The 21,996-nt window shown below is 45.2% G+C and overlaps 1 protein-coding gene across 4 annotated transcripts in view; it reads left to right on the top strand.

Annotated features, from left to right (window-relative positions):
* The window catches only part of ATXN1 (ataxin 1), a 348,023-nt gene that overhangs the window by 189,614 nt on the left and 136,413 nt on the right, over positions 1 to 21,996 (top strand). For all 4 annotated transcript variants that reach the window (XM_082731829.1, XM_082731826.1, XM_082731828.1 and 1 more), the window contains one exon: positions 3,251 to 3,378. The gene's annotated coding sequence lies outside the window, so the exon portion shown is untranslated. The remainder of the gene's footprint in view (positions 1 to 3,250; positions 3,379 to 21,996) is intronic.

The raw sequence follows: 21,996 nt of genomic DNA, 5'->3' as shown, positions 1-21,996 counted from the left end.
GCAAAAGAAAGGCACGGCAAGGTTTCTTTCATCAAGGAGCTTATAAACTTTTTGAACCTCCAAGACTTAAGTAAATCCAGTGGCAAAAAGAAAGACAGTATAATGGAGTGCTGAATTGAAAAGGACCTCGAGTCCAAATGTGTGGTAGACACTGTGAGTGCTAGAGGCAGTCAGGGAAAGGAGACCTTGGCATTGTGTCATTTTCTTCTCTGGACCACAGAATGCAACTGTCAGCCTGGTACCATTTCCCAGGTCTGATGGTGGGGGTAGTGGCCGCTTGGGTTGGAGAAGTCCTTTTTCCTGCTGTCTCTTCTTCCCCAGTTTGTTGAAGTTTGTCAAAACTGCAAAATCAAAACAAGGAGTTGTGTTTCGAGACTTTGAACTTGAAGTATTCTTAATGTCTTTGGTTATATGAGAAACTTGTAAGAGAAATTCCATGTCGTCCTGGGTGTCTTTAGATGGGACAAGACTCGAGTGGAAGTTTGGCTTATTTGTTTCAAACAGACTTTCAGACTTGAACTTCGTTCACGGGGAGGACATGAATGAACCTGTCCCAGGATGCCTTTGTTTTGCCAGATGAAGAAAGAATGAGCTGATTTTCCTTCGCAGAAGGATTAAGTTGTACCAGATCGTGGATGATAGGGAGGAGAAAACACTTCAGATGAACGCAATATTTCCATTGCTTTTTATGCTTTTCATCCTGCTGCTTCCCTGGGTAAATAAACAGATGACCAAGGCGAGAACCAAAGGAGAAGGCTCACAGGACGCGGACATAAAGGCTGTTTGGAGTCCCAGAGAAAAATAATAAAAACATCTTAATAGTAAAGAGGAAGCCAGCAAATTTGGAACCTACTGCAAAGCACTAGGAAGATTTTTTCAGAAGTTTATGGGTGATGCGATCTGTTTTTAGCCCTTGGAGGTAGGGGGAGGGTTTTCTTAACTCCAGCTGTGGCGTGCAGGTGTTAACAGAGAGCTCCCCCTTCTCTTTCTCCGTGATGACTGATGACGGGGTGACATGAGATGCATTAGGAAACCAGAGGCTTCCTCTCCTGTCACATCAAATGTAATACCTGTCTTGAACCAGGCTCCTCTAGCAGAAATTACTCGTGTTTGTTGTTCTGGTAGTTGGGAAGAAGAAACCACTCTTATTTCAAGGTCCTGACAGCAGCTCTTGGGCTCATTTCTTGATAAAGGAGACCCAGCTAAAATGGCCGGGGGTGGGGGTGGGGGGAGAAAATAAAATACCAGAAACGAATGGTACCCGTCCAGTCAGATCACATCTCGCAGAGGCTGTGTTCTTTACCTGCCGAACTTCTCTCACCTGGTCGTTTTGTAAGAAAAGCCGTCCGAAGCGCCCCGTGGCGAGTGCGGTACCCCCAATATGACTGCAAATCACAGTGTTTCTTTTTCCTTCCTAATGCCTATCCGATTTGCAAATTTCACACATGGACTGCAAATGGTACCCACTGGTTCTCTTCTGCCCCTCTTGATGCAGTGATCTCCTTAAAGGCCGGGTCCTTGGCTGTTTTGTTCACTATTATGAACATACACCCTGCTGAATATAGGAAGAACCAAGCAAAAATTTGTCCAGTGAGTGAATGAATGAATGAATGAATGATGAAAGCACTTCGTACACCTGAAACTAATATGAACTTATCTGTCAGTTATCCCTCAATCAAGAAGAAGAAGAAGAAAGCACCTTGTAAACTGTATTCACTCGAAAAGCCCCCCATTAATTATATTTGTATCAGCTTCCTCCTATCTCCCTTCTGTCCTAATTTCCTTCTTTCCATTTTTTTAGTTTTTTTGAGGTATACTTGTCAGTGTCTTACCAATTCCAAATCGAAGATTTGCTGTTCTTCGTTTTTGCCTTTTTTTTTTTTTAGGGGATGAGGACTGCATCTTTCCCTCAACAACAGGGTCACTCCTACAGGGCTAGCCCCGAGCCTCCCGTCTTTGTTCCGCACGTGCTTTGTGGCTTTGAAAGGGAACTCGTTCGTGGATGATTTGTCTGGGAAACTAAAAGGGCGCCAGCGCGGCACTTGAATTCGTGGTTTCTCACGGTCCCCAAAGCCCGTCACGTATGTTCCCATACCTCAAGCCTAGTCCCCCAAGAATACCCAAGTCAAAATAACTTGATCGTGTTGGCCCAGACAGCGCCGTTCCTGGCTCTGTGTTCAAGGAGGGGGGAAAAAAATCAAGAAATCCAGGTGTGGAAAATATTAAGGATTGGGATATGAATAGGGCTTTTCTTTAAAAGCAACAAACAAACAAAAACTCTTCCAGTCCTCTCCAGCAGGGCCTCGGTGTGCACTTCTGGGCGTGTGTGTGGAAGTGTTACCCTCGGTGGGCGGGAATGGCAGACAGCCAAGTGGAAAATTTCACAGCCCTGCAAACCTCCAGTGCACTGAGCGCTGTCAACCAGCCATCGGAGGCAGCCCAGTGGCAGGGACCAAAGAACCATGCGCCTGCACAGGCCTGAGTTGTCAGCCACCTTCCCCCTCCACCCCCCTCCCCCTCCCCCTTCCCTTTGCTTCCCGCTCTCTTCCAAGCCTTCACTTTCTTTCTCCCTGAGCTTCCAGAAGGCTCTGTTTCCGCTGCTGGGCTTCCCAGGACCCCTCCGTGGCTGGGACGTTTTCGCACAGCAGCCCATGTAGACTTCTTTGCACATTCGGGTGCCCCAGGGAGAGCGGACCGTTGGTGGCTAGCCAAAGCTGGCTTTTAAATTCTGGCTCAGAGCTCAGTAACAGGCTTATGACCACTAATAATACTTGGCGATTACATAGTGCCTTTCTTCTCAGGAACTGTGAGTACTTTGCCAGAGTGATCTTATTGATTTTCCCAACAACCCAGTGAGGTAGGAAAATGGCAAGAGGTGATCGTCCCAGCTCCCTCCCTTTTGCAGAGAGTAAAATCAGGTGGCGTGTTATGAGACCGTATTGCAAGTTTGCATCTCAGCTGGGATTACATCGGGACTGCCCCAGAACCGGCTTCAACTTTATGGGTGGGGGGTGGGGGGGGTGGAATGGAGGGGAGGGACAGAGGGAAAAGGCTGTGAGGCCACGCTGCGTCTCCTGGGCCTGGAGCAAAAGTCCTACGCTGCTTTTTTTAAGGAAAGGGTCCTGGAAAGTGGTCTTGGGCGAGTCATCAGTGAGTGGCATGGACCACGAGACTTCCTTTGTTGGGATAACCGAGTGATCGGATGGGGCATTTACCTGTCCCTTTTTCTTCTCTTTGATTCCCGCTCTAGGGATTTCTCACTCCTCTGGAAGGAAGAAAGAACACGCCTTAACCCCGGGAGCGCTCCAGCTTCTAGTGGGGAGTCTCTACGGTGAAGGCTCAGCCCCCGCTACCTTCGAACAGCGCGCAGTGAATGTCGTAAGTGAACGCGCGCGGCGTCTGGGGTGGTTGCTTCGCAAGGATCCGTGAATCATCGCGTGTCACCGAGCCAGGGAAACGAAGGGGCATGAGCATGAGTTCTAAGGGATCATCCAATTAATTTCTTTTTTTAGCAGAGAGGTGCTGTTTCTATTTGCCGCGAACTTGCCTCTCTCTCTACTCATTATTTCCTTCTGGTGTAGAAGAGTGGAAGACAGTGATTCTTTTCAATGGCTAGTGCCCCCCTGTCCTGGGACAGTTACACAGAATCCACCGCAGAGTGGACTCTTTTAGCTGGGCTGTCCAGCTTCTTTGGGGTTCGGTGGGTAAAAATCCTCCGGGCGAACGATCAGCCACGAGAACTGGCACCCAGCCGATATTTTTATTCGTGGAACGTTTTATTGTTGTTGTTGGTTGGTTGGTTGGTTTTTGGAATGAAACTTTTTTTTTTTTTCCCTTTCAAAAATCTGAGGTATGCAAATACAGTCAGTTGTGTTGGGTGCTTGTCTTACTCAGAATTGGCTGACTTACTGGTTTTTATCAGATTGCAAGGTCAAGGCTTTGGGATTAGTAAAGTATCAGGGGCTGGTTGCTTTTCATGAGGAGATTAAATATCAAGTCATTGAAGAGATAGACCACACGCTGGGTTGCAAGGAGCTCATTCCTGCGCAGAATTTAGGAATTTGACCAGCTCCTTTGCTTTCTGGAGATTTTAACCTCATTGCTAGATTGGGTCCAAAAAAAAGTTTATAAGGTTTTGATCAGGAAAGAATACAGCTGCAGGAAACCAGGGATGGGCTATGAGTGTATTGTCTTCAAGTTTTAGAAAATGAAGAACCAACTTTGACTAGGACTTCGTGTGTGTGTGTGCATGTGTGTGCATGTGTGTGTATGCCTATATATACATGCAATACATATATATATTTAATACGTGTCATATATTTGTGCATATATTATATAAACATAAATACATATTTTCTGTGTATATATAAATATGCAATATTTATATATAATAAATATATATTTATTATATATTATAATATAATAAATATATTTATATATACACACAAGTATATGTGACATATATATTTAGACATACTATATAAAATTTTATATAATCAGTTCTTAGCTTAACAGTTCAGTCAGGGAACTTCTCCAGGCATTTTTAACTTACATTTTTGCAGTTGCACAAATGATTTGAAAGAGCAAGGGGCAATACTATGGGGGCACATACCAGGGAGAAAAAGCATTAACGCTGAAACAAAAAATTTCCACTGGATATTTTTTGTTTTGTGGTTTTCTAAAAATTTGTATTAAAATATGCATCTTTATCCGTATTTCCTCAGGGTTAAGTCATGCTCAAATAAACTTACTAAATTTAAAACCTCCCAGCACCTCATAGTAAATGGTGGGAAACACTGGTGTTTCAATGTGTTTCTGTTTTGTGCATATGATCACATTGGTTCCCATGGAAATGTACATGCAGCTCCTGGAATTAACAGACCTGAATTCTAGCCCTGGTCCTATGGTTGAGGTCAAGAAAGTCTGCAACTTTGACAGGTCACTAACCCCCATCAAGTGTTACTTTGTTAAGTCTACATGTTTACTTTTTATTTTGTAAATCTGTATGCAACAGCAAATAACCTGTGAATTGATCAGTTAACATCTTGGTTTGATGTCCCCAAAGGAGGCACAGTATTGTATAAGGCACTTTAATACTTACTTAAAAACAAACAAACAAAAAAACAACTCTCTTGTCGAAGTTTCTCCCACTATTAAGGAATAATTTGGGTCCTAGAGTAGTAGGATATTTTACTAGAAATTATTTTCCCACTGAGATGGCCGTTAGAATACGTGATGTTTTTTTAAAGCATTTTTATCCTAGGAAACAAGTATTGCATGGAATAGAGTTGTAGGTTTCAGGTTACATCTAAGTGAATAACACAGACACTGTCATCAAAATAGCTTTTGTTTCAAATCTGATTTTTTAAAAAATATTGCTTTGAAATGCTCATGTGATAAACATTAAATGAGGTTTTTAGAGGAGTTCTGAAGTATAAACTTTAAGATGCCACATGCCCCACTAAAGTAATTTTAAAATCCATCTGTAAATAGAGTGTGTTGAGAGAAAGGAAGAAAATACGAAATTCTAGTGAACTCCTTCAGTGCTAAGGACTTCCTCTTGCAAATCGCATTTGCTTGTTGGGGGGTATTGGGGAGGATCCCAGTTTTCTCAGCAAGTTGTGAAATTAGTGGTCTTAGTCATTAGTTATCTTTTGGGATCTTGGTGTGTTTTTACCTTGAGTTCATTACTTTGGTATCCTGGGTGCCCCCAAACCTGTGCCATTATGATCAGGAGAGCAGGAGATTTTTCAAAGAACATGTGCTTGCATATGGCGCAGGAACGTGGATGTATAAATATTTGAGTACCCATCGTAGCAGCCATTGGTATGCTCAGCTTCTGCCCTCAGCATTCCTTGCAGACTGCACCCCAAACTTAGTGCCTCTGTGGGACCCTCTGCCTGTCATCATTTGCTACCTCTCAGATCTGCCACCGTCTGTTTAGCAGATGATATCTCAAAGTCCAGAAAGTGTCTCAAACTGGCCCAAAGATGTGGTATCTTGTACATGAAAGGGGTGGTCATGAAAATTGTCCTGCAAGTCAGGAGACCTGGGTTTTACACATGGTGTTGCACTTAACCTTGGAATCTGGGAACCCCCAAAGCTCTGTGGACCCAATTTATGAGGAGTAACATGAGAAAGTTGAGTTAAGTGATGTCTGGTGATTCTTCTTGCTGTGTGTGTCACGTTGCATAACATACCAGCTTGAATGAGGCATTCATTTTAGCCCGTTTGGCTTCTAAAAATCAGTGATTCGGCACAACTTCAGTTTACAACTGTTTTTAAAATATTGAGCACAGTTTTATGCTATTATATGTGTGTTATGTCTGTCACTGTCATGATACCTGCCCTCCCAGATAGCATGATAACTCAAAGGTGTTCCTTTGGGGCTTTCTAAGAATATAGTTTTAGTCGTTTAAATTAAGGATCCACCGATCGGTCTTTTTGAAAATTAAATATGAGTCGCTTTTGAAATTAAGTTTCTTAAAACTGTCCACCTCCATCTCAAATATTGCTTAGCACAGGGATGCCTGGGTGGCTCAGTCATTATGCGTCCAACTCTTGATTTCAGCTCAGGTTGTGCTGTCAGGGCCCTGAGGTTGAGCCCCACACTGGACTTTGCACTGGGCATGGAACCTATTTAAGATTCTCTCTCTCCCTCTGCCCTTCCCTCTCCCCCATCAATCTCTCTCTCTAAAAAAAAAAAATACATACATATATGTATACATATATATATGCTTAGCATATATGCACAGAGGCAATGATCTTTATTTTTTTCTTAAGCTTCTCAGCCTCCTTAAGTAGGACTTCTCAAGTTACCGTTTCAAAGCAGCCTCTCCTAACCTACATAAACTAGCACCCACCCCACCCCTCTGTACCAGCTAGCATACTTCGTTTTCTTTTTAAGCACTTTATATATTATATATTTATTTGTTAATCATCCATCCCCTCAACTAGACTGTAAGCCCCATGAAAGCAGGATGATGATGGTGATGATGATGGTGATGATGATGATGATGATGATGGTGGTGGTGGTGATGTTGAGGAGGAGGACGATGATGATGATGATGACGATGGTGATGATGATGGCGATGATGGTGATGGCGATGATGGTGATGATAATGAGGACGATGATGGTGATGACGAATGTGATGATGATGATGGTGATGATGATGACGATGATGGTGATGATGACGATGATGGTGATGATGATGATGATGGTGATGATGATGGTGATAATGGTGATGGTGATGATGATGATGGTGATGATGGTGATGATGATGATGATGATGGTGATGATGATGGTGAGGATGGTGATGATGGTGATGATGACGATGATGGTGATGATGATGATGATGGTGATGATGATGGTGAGGATGGTGATGATGGTGATGATGATGATGATGATGGTGGTGGTTACCAGCTGAATCCGCAACACCTAAAATGCCACCTGGCCCATTGTAGGCACTCAGCAAATAGTTGTTGAATGAATGTCCAAGGAGAAAGTTAATGTACGCTGGGACTTCCCACGTGTGGGCTAACCCATTAGAAGGAGGAATATAAACATGGTTCTGATGAGACCTGCTTGAATCAGATAGTAATGTGATCAGGCAGGGGATGCCATGGAGAGACCCATCTAGTTTCTTTAACTTAGAAGTTGATACTAAATGTCCGTGATGTGTATAAGTAAATGTGAGAAAGGAAACAATTTGTCTAAAAAAGTTTTATTGAACTATCAATAGAGTATGGGGATTTTCTGATACTCTTTTTAAAAAATCCTGCCCTGTGTGTATTTCCTCTCATGTTCCATTTGAGTGGTTTGCCTTATCAGTTCTTTCTGAGCAGCTTGCCCTGGCATTCTGTGAATGGAGGTAGCTTGGTCTCTCCCCATCACGTCATTTCATCGCCCCTGAGAGCGGGAGCCAGCCTTGAAGTGAGCTCTCTCTCCAAAAAGAAACCATTTACTGAGTAGCGTCATTTGCCCTGTCTTTACTGCTGGATGAGGCACCATTTGGAACAAAGATATGGCATGCTGACACAAAGTAAGGCCACCTAGCATCTCCTGTGGTGTGAGGGAGGGCCTTCACAAAGTCTTTCTCTCTCACTCTCTTTCTTTCGATATTTTATTTGTTTGTCAGAGAGAGAGAATACAAGCAGGGGGAGTGGCAGGCAGAGGGAGAAGGAGGCTCCCCAGTGAGCACAGACCCCGATGTGGGACTCGATCTCAGGACCCTAGGATCATGACCTGAGCCGAGGGCAGATGCTTAACCCACTGAGCCACCCAGGTGCCCCTCACAAAGGCTTTCTTAAGTTATCATCATCCCATGTTGCTTTCGAGGATGGCAAGAATAAAGGTTCCTTGCATTTTGTGTGTTTATGGACCCCCCCCCCCTTTTCAGAGGAACTGCTCTGAGTGCAGAAGTTAGGTTTTTCCTAGGAAGAAACCGGGAGACCCGAATACACACCTCTGTGCCCATTTATACAGCATTATGCCGTCTTTATGAGCTTCGAAAAATGGCACCTGAATTTCTAGTCCCCAGAGTCAGAGAATTGCATACACACGCTCTGATAAGAGTGATTTGGGAATTTCCTGCGTGTCTAGCAATTTGTACCTTTTAGATTTGCCATCTGTGACACCACATTCTCTAGCATTCTCGAAAAAAAAAAAAAAAAAAAGAGAGAGAGAGAGCGAGAGCGAGAAAGAGAAAGCTGTTTTCCGTCCTCACTTCTGAAGGCTCCGTGACTTGGCCTGTGACTTGGCCTGTGTGTCTTCAAGGCTCTGATTGAGCTCTTCGGTGCACAGCAGAGTCTTAGGTGGTCTTTTTGGGTTTTCAGCTTCACCCTTTTCTCTCCCAGTCCCAGACTTCCTTCCAGCATGTCTCACTGAGAGCCTCACTAATTCCTGGCCTGGGCCCCTCTAGCGGGGCCTCCAGAGGAATGCTCCTTCTGCGAGCTGATGTCAGAGCTCCTTCCTGAGTCCTTGGCAAAGTCTAGCCCATCCCAGACAACACCCTTTCCCCTCGGCATCACCTTCCTCCAGCGCCGGGCCTCCTCCTCTGAGAGGAGAGGGAGAGAGAAAGAGCCACAGAGTCCCCAGAAGCTGTGGAAGGGAATATTCATGTTCTGTGGGGGAAAGGGAGCCCCCGAAGCCTGGTGAGACTGTTTCCTAACTTGAGTGGTGCCAAGGTCAAAGTTTGTGTGTTCTCTTGAAGGTTAGAATTCATCACATAAAGGATACTTAGGAAAAGACTCTTGGGTGCCAAGGTGTGCTGAAGTCTGTTAGGGATACAGGGATGCATGATCGATGTTTGCCGCCCTCTGAGACGTTGCTGTTGGAGCTCTTGTCGGGGAGGGGGGTTTACACTCGGGGTGTGCGTCAGGTGTCCTGGAAAGGGTGATGGGTCAGAGTGCTCAGAGCCCGGTGCTCAGGGAAGGCTTCAATCTCTGCTGCACAGCAGAATCAGGCCTGCAAGCCGAAGGAGCTCTTAGCCCCATGTGCGTGTGGGCTTTGAGAAGGCAAGGCAGGGAGGGCAAATAAAACCGGTCTCTTACTTACCTCCTTCTACGTTCGGGTACATGACACCTCTCCATCAGAACCTTCTTTCCATCAGAAAAGATGGGATAGGACAGCCAGTGGAGACATTGGATAGGGATTTGTAGCATCAGAAAACCATTCTTCTTTAGGCTCACCTTATGTATCTCCTTGCAAAAGCTGAAGCCTAAACTTGGGGTCACTCAAGGAAAGGACGCCATTCAGCCCAAGTAGATAGAATGTTTTCAACTTGAACTTCGATGCAGAAACCATACCCCAGGTTTAAAAAGTGTTTCTCAAGGAATGTATCTTTGAGGTGTCCACTGCGGAAGAATCCTTGTGCACCAAAGTAGGACCTGAAACGTTTTTTAGAGAGAGATTAAGTAAGTCCCACACTTCTGGGCATCTCAGTGGCTGGCTGGATCACTCATCTTTGTTAAGATATCACTGATGTGAGTGGTTTCTCACCCTGTGTCTCATCCCATAGTATTTGAACTCCTTTCATGATTTCTCTCAAACATGGTCATTTCTCGTTGGCTTCAGACAGAAAGGGGGGCATAGACAGGAACGAAATGACATTATTTTGTCTAAAAGCCTGAACAGAATCCATTGGTTGTTTCTTACCAGCAAATAAATTATTCCTTGGGACTAATGTCAAGGAAAAAAAAAAAAAAAAAAAAGACAAACAGAGAGATGACCTCATTCTTTTAATTCCCCCACATTTTTCACTTTTGTAAAATAATCATTTTTTTAAAACAACAACAACAAAAAAAGACAAACAGAAAAATGGTCTCATTCTTTTAAATCCTCCACATTTTTCACTTTTGTAAAATAATCATTTTTTTAATATAGAAAGTCGTTCAACCGCTTCTCCAACATATATTCATATGATATTTCAAGTGGTAGCTATACAGTGAATTATGCTAGGTGAGATCTTAGATTGAAGGAATTAATTTATCTTCTATCCATCCTGAGCGTTAGGTTAACTTTTTGCAGACGCTTAAATAAGTATGTTTACATGATTCGGAGAAAGTAACTCTCAACACGTACAAAATGCTTTGTGTGAAACCTTCGTTGGAAGAAGTCAGTTTTTCAGTCTTTTTTTTTTCTCTATTTGTGCTTATGTTCTAAAATGACTGAAGTTGAGTTCCCCTGCCCCATGGAAATATTAATGGGACATAAATGGCAGTCTTTTGAGCATCTTTAATTTCTAGAAATCAGGCAAGTTCTTGTCACCATACTCTTTGGACTCCAAGCCATCTTCTTCCACTTAGAAATTCCACTTTTCTCCTATACCTTCGTCATGCACATCTTGTCGCCATCTGCCTTTCTGGCCTGGAAGGTCTGGTACCAGGATGGTCTTGGACACCATGCACCATGCGCCATGCCAGCAGAGTTCCTTGCTAATGACCCTTGCACAAGTCCTGGGCTCTTTCAAACTGCACACGGCCATCCTCATTGGCTTCTGGACACCCAGCTCTGGGCATCTAGAAAGAACGTGCTTGCTGGAATCGTTTTCTCGAATTTCCATGAGGTTTCTCTTCTCTTCATTTCTCCTTTTTCTTCTCAAGCCTTTATAGTTTGCATGGAACTGAAAAATTATAATTTCTCCGGGGCTAACATCCAAGACTTTAATAGGCCGTCTTAATACTCTGGGCTCCTACGAGTTGCTACCCGTTAGAAACATTGTAAAACTCCGCAGAACAAAGAAGACTGGCCACAAAGATTGTTCCCTTCCTCTCCCATGGCAAGCCCTCGTTTTCCAGTTTTCTTTGCCTTTTCTTTGTTCCCCAAGGAGAGGGGAGCATGAGATTAGGATGTTATTGTTCGGAAAGGGGACAGCTCTGGCCTGTACAAACAAGATTCCCCCCCCCCTCCCTTTGGCAACCTGAGTGGTTCTACCTGTTTTCTGGCTCCCAAGCTTCTGCTTGTGAACAGGCTCCCTCCCCACCACCTGCAGGACACTAATAAATTAAAGATACAGTCGTCAGTTAGTTACTATGTGTATCTACCACTCACAGAATTTATAATAGAGGCATTGGGGCTTTATCTGAAGTGAGTGTCTTGCCCCCTCCTCGTCACCACCCCCATGGAGCCCAAGTGTAGATTAAAGGGTAGTTTGTCAAGGTGAGAGCTACCCACTGGGTAATGTTATTCTGTCACTCGCCCTAGCAGAGCCGATTAGCTGCCAATGGGTATCTTGTTGCTGTCATCGGACTTTGTAATCCAGGTTCCCAGCACGGCTGCCGAGCTGTTTCTGTGCCCTAGTGGTGACGCCAGTCGTCCTAGCAACCTGCTGGCTGGCACTTCCCCTAAGGCAGGAAAGGGAGTGGCAGGGGAAAGCGATGGCCTTCAGTGGGTCAGGAGGGAGCTGGCAGTCACCTTGCTCCTAGAGGACTTTCCATTTCCTTCACTGGGCAGGCCTCCAGGAAGGGATGTCAGTATCATGGGAGTGTCACTTACTCAGGATCATGGACCGCATGGTCGTTCTGGAACGGATAGCATCCCGTGGCGAATAACACACCAATGAGTGGATGGTCCAGGCAGAATGTGGGGACCGTCAGGCCAGGATATCAGTCCATCTCAGAACATTAGATGGTCTCAGGTTTTCTTGTGAATTGGGTTCATGTTCTTGCTGTCCATCACCACTACCATCCTGAGTTGGGGACCCAGATAGCTGTTTGGGAGGAATCGGGTCAGGAGAGGCAGCATGGAGGGAAACCCCCCTACAGTGGACCTTGGTTCCTTTCCCAGCTGTTGGCTCTGGCCCGAGAGCAGTTCGGTGGAACGGGAGCTTCCATGCTGGGCTCTGGTAATTGATCCACACACCCAGCATTGGAAAGGAACACGACTAACCATGTGCTCTTCTTTTTCCTTACATTTCTCCTCCCTTTATGTGAAATTGAATTGGCACCAAATCATTTCCCATCCTTTTCTGACGTGGTTCCAACAGAATATAGAAATCCTGAGTATTCTATCTTAAAGTCCCTAACCTAGTTGGCCTTGCCTAGATGAAGTCTCAAATTGGGCCATCAGTTGACATGGGATGTCTTGGGAACTTCATCACACAGCCACTTCGTGATGGAGGGGCCCTAGCCAAAGACTCCGGCTGGCGTTTTCTCTTAGGGCTGCTTCCATCTGGGTTAGCCCAGAGAACCTCAGGACGTTTTTCATGAAGGAAGAACTGAAAGCGGGGTCTGCTCGCAAACCTTGTTCAAGAGATGGAGAGCAAGGACGGATCAACGGGATGTCTCCAGAACATCTGAAACCGGAAATGGCATAAAGTATCATTGGTACCTTTCCTTCGATCACCAAAAGGCTTTCTGCACCATCAGAGCCCTCGTCTTACTTCCTCCGCGGAATGGCCATACTTAGCTGAGACAATACCCACGTGAAACTGCATCTTTCTGCCAGGGAGACCAGTTGGAACGTGTGAGAACATTCCCAGCACACTTTGAACACTCATCCAATGCTCATTCCCCCTTCCCCTTCCATACCCAGAAGAAGGGTAGACTGGAATTAAGAGAAATGATTTTTGAATGAAAACGAAGCACCTAGGTTGCTGTTGATATTTTCGGAGTGTCCTGTGATTCCTTGGTTGTTTCTTAACACATAAAGCAGTTCTGTTTGACAATGTGTGTGCTGTGCCCAGTAGATCATTACTTTAAGTTGTTGAAATGGTTTAAATGGTAGAAGACACTGTGTGTTCCTAGAGCAATGAATACCTATGTGAAATTGTAGAGAAGTAGAATTGGTTTTTTTTCCCCCCTGAAATCATTATGTAACCCTTCATCCAGTATTTAATGGTAAATAGTCATCATTCCTCATGGTACACAGGCAGTGAGGACAGTTGTCTCATATTGACAGGAACAATGAACACAGCCAGTGTGAACTATGGTAACGTTGGAAGATTAAAATCCTTCTATAGGTCTGATGTTTGCTTTTTTTAAAAGAGATTGGATAAACAGATGATACCCAAGGAGGCCTCATCCACTCAATGCTCATATTTTTCTTTTTTTAAGATTTTATTTATCTAGTTGAAAGAGAGAGTGAGTGCATGTGCACGGCGGGAGACAGAGGGAGAGGGAGAAGGAGGCTCCTCGCTGAGCAGGGAGCCCGACATGAGATTTGATCCCAGGACCCTGGGATCATGACCCGAGCTGAAGGCAGACTTCTGACCGACTGAGCTCCTCAGGCGTCCCTGCATTTTTCCTTTCACAACCGATCTAGACACAGAGTGATTGGAAGAACACCTAGAATAGGGAGATCCTGATCTCTCTCTCTTGAATGTGTTGTTAGTCACAGTGGTAGGTGGGAACATATAAATAATAATAATTAAGGAAAAGCTGGAGATACCTTGGGTTGGATCCGGGAGCAGGAGTATCAGGCTAAGGACAAACATCTGGTCCCCTTCCCCCAATTCCTGCCCTGCTGAGACTATGGGCAAGCTACTTTCTTCCTCTGTGCCTCTCTTTCCTTGTCTTCCAAAGGACGTAGTTATCATTCCTCCTTAACAGCATTAGATTTAAAGGTATTAGTCCAAATAAGAGGCTTCTGGAATCTTCTTTTCTCTTCTTTAATCTTCTACTCATCAGCTCTGTGTCCTTGGGGAAATTGCCCAACTTCTCTGAGACTTATTCCCTTTTCTGTAAAATAAGGTTAATCATACCTACCCTGCAAGATTGTTTAGAGAATTAAATGAGACACTGTGGGTTAAGTTTTAGCCCAGAGATTGCTCCCTAGGAACGGTGCAGCTCTAATGCTATTAGGATGATAAGCTTCACAAAACAAAATTTATCGTAATGTGTTGCTAAAACGAACAGGTGAACAACTGCAACTTGCTAATCCCTTTGTTGTAGAGAGGTTTCCTCGATTGTACCAATTGTCATTAACCATCAATGTCATTGCCTTGATGGTGAAATCAGTTCTCTACTGTTAAAATGTTCTGCTTCTTTGACATATATAGTAATTATAATGGTGAACATGACAACATTTGTCAGAATTATCCTTGTGCATGTATACTGAGGGCCCTTGGAATTTTAGGTGATTTTTTTAGTATTAGTCAAACTGAAAGGCACAGTAAGTTTGGAAGGTATGATGGTCTCGTCTATAAAGAGAATAGGGAGATTCCCAAAGGCTATTGATATGAGTGGAACGCTAAAAAAGAAAAACATTAAGATATATTTTGATGTGGTTACCCTGTCTAGGTGGTGAGAGGTAAAAATTACCTAGTCTAACTCTTTTCAATTACGGTTAGAAAAAGGCAGAAGATAGATAGACACATTCCTGTATCTTCTTTCAGCAAATACGTAGAGAGTGCACTGTAAGGAAGGCATCCACAACGGCCGAAGGAGCCTTCAGTCGCTGGGTGAGGGATGAAAGTAGACACCCCCTTTCCATGGTTGCTGATGCTCTGTCCGTGGTACCCACAGGAGGCTACGGATACAAACCCGCGAGGCATCTTCAGGCTTCAGGGAAGCCTTCATCCTCAAGACTTGAAGGATGGGCAGGTGTTAAGCAGGAAACAGAATGAGTGTATCAGTTTGCATCTACCATGTAACAAACCATCCCACCGTTTAGCGGCTTCAGTTCACAAACGTGAATGGTTTCTTGGTGATGCTGCACGTCCACTGGGCTCGTCTAGTCTGACCCGCTTGGCTGGAACTGGTGGGACCATATGGCGTCACTCCTCGGTCTGGTGGCTGGTTGGAAGGCTGATGGGTGAGGGGAGCTTCCATGGGGAGGGCTTGTGCCTGTTCCTTGTGGTCTCTCATCCTCCAGGATGCTCGTCTGAGCTTCTTGGTATTGGAATCTCAGGGTTCCCAAGGGCAGCAAGAGAAGACAGACTCTCTTATCCAAGAGAGGACAGACTCCAGCAAACAAGTGTCTTTCAGCCTCGGTTGGCAAGATCTTGGCTAATTTCCCTTTAGCCAAAACAAGCCACTTAATAAGCCCAGATTCAAGGGAGGTGAGGAGAATGCCAGCTTGGGTTGCTTTGTGGACAGCATGCACCGGGCTCAGAGGTAAGAGAGAACCTGGCATGCGGACACCACAAGTAATTCAGAGTGGGTCACAGAGCAGGTAAGGTGAGTCACGGTCAGGCGCCGGATCGTCAGGTGTCTTTTCGGTAAGCTCCACTGAGGAGCTGGGAGTCTGTCCTAAAACTGAGGAGTCATTGAAAGATTTTCAACAGGATAGCGACACAATCAATAAGATATCTAAAAACCTGGGTGGCGGGCAAGAGCCTGAAAGCGTGTGTTGGCAGCCCAGACGATTCAGGGACGATTCCAAAAAGCTGTCCTGGGGGTACCTCGGCGAAGGCAGAAATGCTATAGTTGAGAGGTGGCTCCAGGTTGCCAGGTGCTGTCTAATCAGTGGGCCCCGACTGAGGGTGGAGGTCCGCCAGGGGATGTCGAGGCACACAGAGGAGGAGCAGGCAGGGAGCGTGAAGCGGAGGAAGTATGCGCGAGAACTCAGCCCAGCTTGAGGGAGTCAGATCTTGCTGGCTTCTTTCCATTCCTCGTGGGTGGGATCCTGCCACACCCTGTGTCTGGGGGCTTCCAAAGGCCTGCCGGTGGGTTGACAGTCTCCAAAAGTGCCTTCTCCTGGTGAATGATGTCACAGCGTCCCCCCCACTATTTTCTTCCCAACTCGTTTCCTCGTGACCTCCAAACCGACAGTGTCTCCCAAGGGCCCTCAGGCTCTCCCCAAAATCCTCCCCTGCCCTCGGATGGGACCAGGGCTCACCCATTAATTTCAAGAACTGACCTTTTAACTGTGTTATTAAGTGTAACTCTTTAAAATGACAAAAATAGAAATGACTGTTTCATTTCACTAATTCAAGTCACCGAGAGTGAGAACTTGTGGTTTTTGCCGATACGTTGGGGAGCCAGTTTATTATCACGGAAGCTACCCAATATCAGGGGTGGGGGGGGGGGAGGCAGGTGGGACCAGCTGGGTATTTTTCAGAGCCTTGGATTATAACTCAAATGCTGAAAGTATCTTTTAGAGATAAAAAGTGGGGGAGGGGACCTCCGTGTGCATTAAGCAGGTAATAATTTGCCATGTTTTCTTTCTAAATTTTCATTTAAAAAAAGAAAAGAGAGAGAGACAGACAGACAGACAGACAGACATAGAAATGGACAGGCAGCATGGTGCAGGCTGCCGGGGATGGCCTCTGATTTCTCCTGTCTTAGCCTTGATGGACACCATCCCTAACCGTATAATTGAGAATCCTTGGAAATCGAGGGGTTGGAGGAAGACAAGAAGGAAAACTACACGCCCAGACCATCGTCCCGTGAGGGCAGGTGGACAACTTTTGTAGCCGAGCCCCACACTTTCTCCATTTAAAGAGTTCCAACAGCTTTTTCTAAGTCACCTTCCCCGGGAGGACCCTTGGCCATGGGAGTCGTTCGCGCTGTGCTCGCCCATAGGAGTGTTTGTCATGTCAGCTTTGCTTTGCTTGGGGACCGGGACTGGTGGCTTCGCTCTTGGGCAGCCCAGATGTTCCTTGAACAGGATACATTTTCGAGGACAGGAAAGGGCTTGAGAACCCCCAGTGCTGGGTCAAAGGCGAAAGGTATTTTATTTTATTTTATTTTATTTTATTTTATTTTATTTTATTTTATTTTATTTTATTTTTTCCTGCTGAGAAACAGCAAGCATTTTTGGTATTTGTATCTGAGAGTCTCAGTCAAGCCATTGTGTGGAGGACTGAGAGAAAAACGCAGAAGACCTTGTCATAAGTGCCCAAATCCGGTGAGCCCCATAATCGTGTGACCCAGAAATGAAAACATGGCATGATTTGGAATTCCTGATTCTGCCTGTTTGCTTTAATAGCAGATCATTGCCTAAACACTGACTCATTGCATTTGACACTGAAAGGAAGATAGGGTTTGCTATGCTCAGGCCAGTCCGGCTTCTAGAAGAGACTAGAAGGAGTGCCAGTGAACGGAGCAGGACAGGTGACCGTAGGAGTACCCAGCTCTTGTGCATTTGCTGTACATACCGTGATCTCCTCTGAGGCTTTGCAGGCAATATTAATAAGAATAACGTGCTTCTCTTTATAAATACACGTTCAGCCTGTCCTTGAGTATGGAGAGCATAGGAGAGGAAAACAGAACCTTCTTATTTTTGAAAGTGGGGTGCAGGTGTGTGCCTGCTGCCACCTGGTAGTGTAGCACTGGGTTTTGTCAGCTTCTTCTCTTGCCCACCGGTGCTTCCTATGGTACTGGAAGCAAGGCGACCGTGCCCGTCCACCGGGGACAGGAGTATACAAGTGAGGTCAACACTCTGATCAAAACCACCTCCTGTTACCTACTTTTTTAAGAAATGGTAGCCATACGGTGCAGTCAGAATGAGTGGAACATTTTTCCAGAATCCACTCCTTTGATTACTGTCCAGGGGCAGTCATTAGAATCTCCAGTCTGACCGACAGGGTACAGAGGGAGGGAGTAGGATTTGTTAGGGATTTGGAGTATCTTCTAAAGAGAGACAGGCTACCTCCATTCAGAACCTTGTTCTCTCCTCGCTTTGCTTATGGGTCCACAGTCCTGATGAGAGTCGGGTCTGGCTCTCCCTCCTTCTCTTTCTCTGTCACACACAGATACCCACACGAGCCCTCCTGGCAGGCCCTCCAGGGCAGCCCAGAGGGTTGTGATGGTGCCAGAGACCATGGCTAGCCTTGCTAGCTCTCTTGTCTCACTCTGTCACCTGCAGAAGGGGACGGTTGTGAGCTGCAGTGTTCACTTGTCTTAAATTAAAGGCCCTCCAATCCCATCTGTCCGTCTTACCAGAACATCCTTCGTAGATCTCGAGTTTTCTTTTTTTTTAAAGATTTTATTTATTTATTTGACAGATAGAGATCACAAGTAAGCAGAGAGGCAGGCAGAGAGAGAGGAGGAAGCAGGCTCCCTGCTGAGCAGAGAGCCCAATGCAGGGCTCGATCTTAAGACCCAGGGATCATGACCTCTCCAAAGGCAGAGGCTTTAACCCACTGAGCCACCCAGGCGCCCCTGATCTCGAGTTTTCAAACATTGCTTCCTCCTTGCAGCTGACTCCAAAATGCAGAGCTCTGAGGCCTGTATGTTTACGTATCCTACCTTGATCTTAAATTTACCTACCCTACTGCAGTGCAGGAAACTGAAAACTCAAATTAGTTTCTGGGATTAAAGCGGTCTCCGTGGCCGCAAGTGTTTGGCAGAAGCTATGTAGATCTTCTGATAAAACTCTAGGTTTTACATCACACCATTTTTTTTTTTTTAATTGCTGGGGATCTTTCAGACAGAAGGGTGAGCATGGGGATGAAAAAGCAGAAATTGGATGAGAACCTGTCTCCAAAGGTCAGCCGTGGTGTGGGGAAAATTTCCAAGTAAGCACAGGCTGATTTCAGGGGTTCTTGCCTGTCCCTTTATATCACATCTCCCCGTTCTAGTTTTCAGACCTAACCTTGCCTCCGCCTGCAAAGGCCTCAAATCAGTTCACGTCCCCTAGTTGAAAAACAGTCTGCTAGAGATATCTGAAGTCCGTAGGGACCTTGGGCAGGGTAATTGCACTTTCCAGGGCTTAGGGACCTAAGGATTGAATTTGTTTAATGCTGGAATTTCAGCTGATCCTGGAAGAAATCTTTTGGATGTCATTTTTTCCAACATATCATGAAGCAAGCAGCTTCCCCACCAAAATCAATACCTATGCTACCCATTTTGATGCCTGTACCGTCACTTTTCATATCAAATAGCCAATACCTTAATAATCATTTAATTAACTTTGCATATAAATTTCATAGCTATGGTGTCTGTCCTTCATCAACTTTCTTTCTTTTTTTTTCTATTTAAAATATTGTGATAAACACATAAAAGAATTTACTATCTTAATCATCTTTCTTTTTTTTTTTAAGAGACTGGGTGGTGGGGGGAGGCGAGCCGGGGAGAGGGAGGGTAAGAAGAGGCAGAGTGAATCTTAAGTAGGCACCACACTCAGTGCAGAGCTGGACATGGGGCTCGATCTTACGACCCCAAGAATATGACCTGAGTGGAAATCAAGAGATAGTTGACAGACTGAGCCACCCAGGTGCCTCCACCATAATCATTTTCAGGGGTATAGTACGGTGGCCCTCGGTAGATTCATACGGCCGTGAGGACAGGCACTGCCGTCTCTCTCCAGAATGCTTTCATCTTGCAAAACTGGCAACATGAATTCCCCATCACACATGAACTCCCCATCCCTCTTGCTCCCAGCCCCTGGCAAGCACCAGGCTTCTGTCTCTCTGCATTGGGCTCTTCTAGGTACCTCAATAAATACGGTATGATTCTAGGTGGAATCATACCGTATATATTTTTTTAATGATTGATTGATTTCATTTAGTATAACATGCTTAGGATTCACCCAACTTGCAGCATGTGTTAGAAATTGCCTTCCTTTTGAAGACCGGATAGTATTCCGAGGTATGGCTAGACCACGTGTTGTTTATCCATCAATGGACACTTGGGCCGCTTCCTTGCTCTCTTTGCTGTGAACATGTGTATGCAGATGTCCGTTCATCATCTTCACCAGCCTTGTTTTATGTGCTTGCCAAACGCAACTGCTTGAAGGAAACATGCCATCTACCCTTTCTGAGCCCTTTTTTATGATAGAACCAGGTAGATGTTCTGCCCAGTAAATGTTACATGAAATATCTTCTGGGCCAGTCTCTTACCTTCTACTGGAAATGCTGCTGTTTGCAGTCCCCAAGCATTGATTCAACCTTCCTTTTGTTTTCTATTAAAATGCAAGTGACCCTGAGACCTAGGCCACAGATAGAGATACCAAGACCTTGGTGTGAATTGGTTTAAGGGGGATCCTGTCTTGGAAGCTTTCTCCGCCCACCCCTGCCCCACCCAGTCCGCGGCTCTTTGCCTTGCATTATTTCTGCAAGTACCACAACCATATTAAAGTTACTTAGTTATATTTTGCCTGTTCTGTAGAATAGACGCTTCTTAAGGACAGGACCCTTGTATATTTCATGTCGGTTTTTCAGGCTTTAGTAAAATGTCACACACAGTTCTGAGTAAACCATTCATTCATTCGTCAGGCATTTATTGAGTGTGTCGTGATTGAATCTTAAAATTGTGCCTTTCCGGGGGCTCTGGGTGGCCGACGAGCAACTTTATCCACTGCAAAGTTTGGCAGGTTTTAGAAATCTTTGGTTTGGGGCGCCTGGGTGGCTCAGTGGGTTAAGCCTCTGCCTTCGGCCCAGGTCATGATCCCAGGGTCCTGGGATCGAGCCCCGCATCGGGCTCTCTCCTTGGCGGGGAGCCTGCTTCTCCCTCTCTCTCTGCCTGCCTCTCTGCCTACTTGTGACCTCTCTGTCTCTCTCTGTCAAATAAACAAATAAAATCTTAAAAAAAAAAAAAAAGAAATCTTTGGTTCAACCTTCCTATAACTGTAAGTGCAAGGACAGTCTTAGATGCATGGATCAAATAGTTTTCTATCACAAATCTACCTAGTTTTTTTGTCCTTCTGCTCAGAAAAAGCATCAATCTATGTAAGTTTGCCTCCTATTCAAAGGTGAGACAAGATGGGCATCTATGTCTCTTCTTCCTTCTGGAAGTGACTTCTAAGGGACTGCTTTTCCCCCTCGCGGCTAGGAACAGTTCGATATACATTCTCAAGCAGCCCTAAGAACTTCTGGGTGCCCTTAATCTCATTATTTGCGATATCCGTCCTGTACCGTTTACAAATGCATTGCCAAAGCTTACATGTTGCTCACATCAATCCCCTTGGAAAAAGGGACTCGGGTTCGACTGGTTCGTGTTGGTCTGTAACTGTGCACTGTACACCTCGCTGTATGCTAGTAACTCGTAGCCCAGGGGTAACGGATGCTGGCTTCCTGTTCATTCATCCCTCAGCAACTCCCTAGCAAACAGAAGTCACTCTGATACCAGTTGGATGCTACTTCCTTCCCCCTTTATAAGGTAACAGTTATTACCTTATAAACTAATTCATTAGTCTTCAACAATATTGTGGCTTTCAGCTCTAGCCTCAGAGTCGATGAGTTCTCGGGGAGGTTACTATCAAGGCTATTCACACCAGTCATTATTCTGATTTATATTATCCTTGTCACTGTTGTCCCGTGATTATTGTCATTGCTACAGTTTCCCATTGGGCGGTAAACAGAGTGAAAATGCGCAGTGGTCACTACATGGAACCCGAAGTTGAATGTCTTTACCAAGAGCATAGACATGTTCAATAGGGAACAGGACGAATAAATGGGGTCTTCATCTTTTAGTCTTTCTTTAGGCAGTTCTGCTTCTTCTCCCATTAAACTTTTGGGCAAGGTTGTAAGCAAGTAAGAAAGTTTAAAGTCAACTGTGGGGACACCTGGGTGGCTCAGTGGGTTAAAGTCTCTGCCTTTAGCTCAGGTCACGGTCTCAAGGTCCTGGGATCGAGCCCCGAGTCGGGCTCTATGCTTGGCGGGGAACCTGCTT

Source organism: Mustela nivalis (genome assembly GCF_964662115.1).
Source record: "Mustela nivalis genome assembly, chromosome: 5".
NCBI classification, from domain to species: domain Eukaryota; kingdom Metazoa; phylum Chordata; class Mammalia; order Carnivora; family Mustelidae; genus Mustela; species Mustela nivalis.
The sequence above is the reverse complement of the archived record's forward strand: the minus strand, read 5'-3'. Positions and strand labels throughout refer to the sequence as shown.